We start from the raw sequence: 5041 nt of genomic DNA on the forward strand, positions 1-5041 counted from the left end.
CTTGAGCCAGAAAATGGTAGCGTGCCTTCTCTGGGTCGGGTGGGGTGTCCTGACCCAAGTAAAGGAATTTAACTATCTTGGGATCTTGTTTACAAATGAGGGAAGACGGGATCGGGAGATTGACAGGCAGATTGGCGCAGTGAAGCGGGCACTGTACCGGTCCATTGTGGTGAAGAGAGAACTGAGTCAAAAAGCGAAGCTCTTGATTTACTGGTCGATCTACTTTCCTATCCTCATCTATGGTCATGAGCTTTAGGTCATGACCAAAAGAACGAGGTTGCGGATACAAGCAGCTGAAATGGGTTTTCTCCGTAGGGTGTCTGGGCTCTCCCATAGAGATAGGGTGAGAAACTCAGTTATCCAGGAGGGACCCAGAGTCGAGAGGACCCGATTGAGGTGGTTCGGGCTCGGGTGGCTCCTCCCGGTGGGAGGAGGCCCAGAGGAAGACCTAGGACACGCTGGAGGGACTATGTTTCTCAGCTGGCCTGGGAACAACTTGGGATTCTCCCGGCAGAGCCGGAACAAGTGGCTGGGGAGAGAAAAGTCTGGGCCTCCCTTCTTAATCTGCTAGCCCCGTGACCCGACCCTGGATAAGCGGAAGAAAATGGATGGATGAAAACCCAGGATATGCTCATAGTTACTACAGAACTTACTCAGGATTTTCACTTATCCTGCTTTCTGAAACAGGGACCTGGTGTCCAATGGCTTTTGTTATGCATCAATAGGTTCTTTATTGACTATGAATAACTATAAACGGTAAAAGGTCTGTACTTGTAAAGCACTTTATCTAGGCCAGAGGACCCCAAACTGCTTAACACTAAATTCAGTCATTTATGCATTCACACATGATGATGGTAAGCTTCTACATTGCAGCCATAAAAAAACCCACAAAATAATTGCTGGTGTCATTACTGTATTAATGAAACTAGTAATTTAGTTCACAATTACCAAGTACCACCTGATTATCAGAAAAGTAGTAGCCACATTGTTCAGTCTCAGTTATTTTTTAACCCTTGTGTTTACAAATGGCGTCCAACTGACCCCACACCCGTATCACTTGTATCATTTTCCTTAGTCCTCGTATGTTTGCCTCAGTCCTCGCACGCACAAGGGTTAAGAATGCCTGCCTGATGAGATTTTGGCATTATAATAATAGATGGCATTCTTCAAACAGCAAGACACTTCACATGAATGGAATAAACACAAACAATTTTTCTTCAACATACAAGAGTTTATTAACACAAAGAACTTGGAAATTAGCCGAAATTAGACCTATACGAATAAAGCATTCATCATCCCAGTGTCGTCTATGTGACTGGCAGAGAGAAATCCAGTCTGTTACCTCAAAACAACCCTGTACGCAAGGGCGTAGATTCCATCTCATTACTGGGGGGGGACCATAAACAGGGACAATTTTTAAGAGCAATTTTGGGGGGGTCGGCAAAGTTACAGTAAAATGTGGTTTACATTTTTTTGTTCAAGCTGCACCATCAAAAATGACTAGTAAGTAGCAATGAATAACAAGTGTTTTTCTCGGTAAACAACCTGCTGAGACCTACAGAAGTCAAACTAAGATTCAAATGTTGCTTAGATATGAGTTTGGTTTAGAGATCTAATCTCTGCTACACCTTTACAAAAACATAAGTCTCTGACTAAAAACAAGTTTTAATAAGTAACTCCACTTAATAAAATTCCTCATAAATATTGATTTATTGCAGTGGTTCTCAAAACAAGTTGTGTAAATTATAATTATATCTTAAGTTGCTTTAAACTTATTTTTTGGGGGATTTTTTCATGTTACAACCTATAAATATGTAGGAATTGAATATGTGAGAAGTATCATAACTTAAACTTAAAGGTCAGGACCACAGTTTTCTAGAAAAATATTCAGATTTTATTTTGTGGTTTTAAAGGCTCTACGTTGAAGATGGTAAGAAATAAAGGCATACTTTATTTTGTTTGCCCCTGTGCTCTCGGCTCCCATACAGAGGCTGTTGACTAGTGCTAACGCTCAGCCGCTCCCTCTCGTTTCAAACTCTTCTTATTAAAGTAAGAGTTAGAGCTAAATATAATTTAAATATTGGCTACCTTCACAGAAAAAGGAGCTAAGTCTATGAAAGCAATGTAGCAGTTTAGCTAGCTTTGATTTCCAAGGCATAAGGTGGCAGTTTATCATGATTCAGCCAAAGTAATGAAATAACGAACTGTTTATTGTCAATGTGAGTCTTCCTATTGAGCAGTGAAAGTAAACAAAATGTGTTACATGTATTTTGCTTTAAGTACTGGAGGGTCTTTTGTTAGTGCTGCAGAGCCACAGCAACAACAAACTCCTCACTTCTGCGGCTCTAACGGAGCCTGTGCGGTTCAGCAGCACAGCTGTTGCCCTTCTTTCACTTTGGACTGAACCATTGTTCTAACATTAGTGAGGGGGGGACCTAAAAATTAATTCTTATTTTTTTCTTAGATGAGATTTAGATTTTTTTCTTATTTTTTTCCAAGATTGGGGGGGTCCTGGCCCCCCTCCCCCTACCCCCTCGGGATTTACGCCTATGGTTCTGTTTTATTTCTTAATCCAAAGAACACACAAAGTGTGTAGTGGTGGAATAATTTATCTTTGGTCACTTGAATGCTGTTCAATTTGTCAGTCAATGTCTTTATTAAAAAGAAATTGGTAAAATAAAGTTTCAGTACCTGTTGTGATCTTTTAATGCATAACTCATAACGCACAGTTATGATTTGGTTTAATTACATGCATTTATAGAAAAAATTCATAAAGGTATGATTTTATAATCATGCCTTACATTAGATGTGTCATATAATCATGACACGCATCTAAATTAGATGTGTGTCCACATCTAATTTAGTAGACACTTAAGAACTTGTTCTGTATCTATTAATTGATAAGTCAGTAATGAAGCATATTAAAATTATTATAAAGTTTATTTGATAGGGACAGACACACATCGACATAGACAAACTGAATAAAACAGCAGTCCCATGTTTGCATCATGGTGCAGTAGCAACAGCTAATTCGCAGCACTTGTCCCTAGATGGGCTTTTTAAAAAATAACTAAAATTTAAAGTGATAATCATTTAAAATAGCACAACATAATGTATACAAACAAAACAAAATGTTGGACAAACATAAACAAGGAGTGGTTTCCATAAGTTGTTCAGCTTTTAGGTACTCTTGCCTAAAAGCTGAACCTTCATCTCTTGCTCTCGATGAAGGCGGACGCTCTGCTCCCTCCCTGCCCATGCCTGCCCTGCTTGCTCTGTTTTTGTCCTGTATTTTTCTATATTTTTGGAGCCTTTCTTTGCACATCATCCAAATCTATAAATTAAGGATCTGGTCAACCGATCTCTCAATGCAATTGATCAAATTTTCGACGAGAAGTCTGGGCACAGGAGAGCCCTCTTGTCCTGCAGGATTCACCCTGGATTTATTCATGATAACAGGATTACTGCTGTTTGGAGCTTGTGGATTCTTGGGGCATCGACAAATTTGTCACGGACTTGGCTGAACTAGCAAACACTGTTGGTGTGGACTGAGACGAGGACTCTAAAACTCACTAACGAGTTGGAATTGATCTTGGAGAAGTTGCTAGTTTCAGCTCAGTGGAACGACCAAACTAATTTGAATGATTGGGAACTGAGATGTATCGGAGAGACTTTAGGAAAGTTAGAAATTTATAATCTTCCCGACCTAAGACATTCTGTTTCTGAATTGGCTTTTCCCGTGTGGCCTTGGAAGGGCTGCATATTTCCAATTTCCTTGAAGATATGTAAACACAAAGCTCTTCCCTCCTCACCCCCTCCTGTTTCCATGGAGCTGTGGAGCTGAGGCTCCCAAGGAAATTCCTTGATAACAACACCTCTATCAAACTTTGCCAGGAGTGTCAGCGACATCGTTCCATGGTCAGCGACATCGTTCCATGGTCCTTTGATGTCACCGCCTTCACTCATGTCTTTATATGAATGTTGCCATCTGCCTTAATGTGTCCTTTCCTCTTTTTCCTTTAGTTTGTTAATTTTGTTTGTATTTCCTTTTAACTCATGTAAAGCACTTTGAAGACTGTTCTGTGGTCAGATGAGTCACGATTTGAAGTTCTTTATGGAACACTGGGACGCCATGTCATCCGGACCAGAGAGGACAAGGATAACTTAAGTTGTTATCAACGCTCCGTTCAGAAGCCTGCATCACTGATGGTATGGGGTTGCATGAGTGCTTGTGGCCTGGGTAGCTTGCATGCCTGGAAAGGCCCCATTAATGCAGAAAACTATGTTCAGGTTCTAGAACAGGGGTGGCCAAGTCCAGTCCTCGAGAGCCACCATCCTGCAAGTTTTAGAAGTATCCTTACTCCAACAGACCGGGATCAGCTCTACAGAGGCCTGATAACGAGCCAGTCATTTGATTCAGGTGTGTTGAAGCAGGGATGCTTCTGAAACTTGCAGGTTGGTGGCTCTCGAGGACTGGACTTGGCCACCCCTGTTCTAGAACAACATATGCTCCCATCTAGACGTCATCTCTTTCAGGGAAGACCCTGCATTTTTCACAAAGATAATGCCAGACCACATTCTGCAGCAATCACAACATCATGGCTACGTAGAAGGATCCAGGTACTGAAATGGCCAGCCTGCAGTCCAGATGTTTCACATACAGAGAACATTTGGCGCATCATAAAGAGAAAGGTGCGACAAAAAAGGCCCAAGATGATTGAACAGTTAGAGCCCTGTATTAGACATGAATGGAGAGCAATCCTATTTCTAAACTTGAGAAACTGGTCTCCTCTGTCCCCATACGTCTGAGTGATGTAAGAAGAAGGGAAGATGCCACAGAGAGGTAAAAATGGCCGTGTCCCAACTTTTTTGGGATTTGTAGACACTGGAAATTTGAATCAACATATTACTCCCTTAAAATGATACATTCTCTCAGTTCAAACGTTTAATCTGTGATTTGTGTTCTATTGTGAATAAAATATTAGATGTTGGCACCTCCACATCATTGCATTCAGTTTTTATTCACAAATTGTTTAGTGTC

This window comes from Poecilia latipinna, unplaced genomic scaffold (genome assembly GCF_001443285.1).
Source record: "Poecilia latipinna isolate Pla-1442-1.1 unplaced genomic scaffold, P_latipinna-1.0 Scaffold3728, whole genome shotgun sequence".
Lineage (NCBI taxonomy): Eukaryota > Metazoa > Chordata > Actinopteri > Cyprinodontiformes > Poeciliidae > Poecilia > Poecilia latipinna.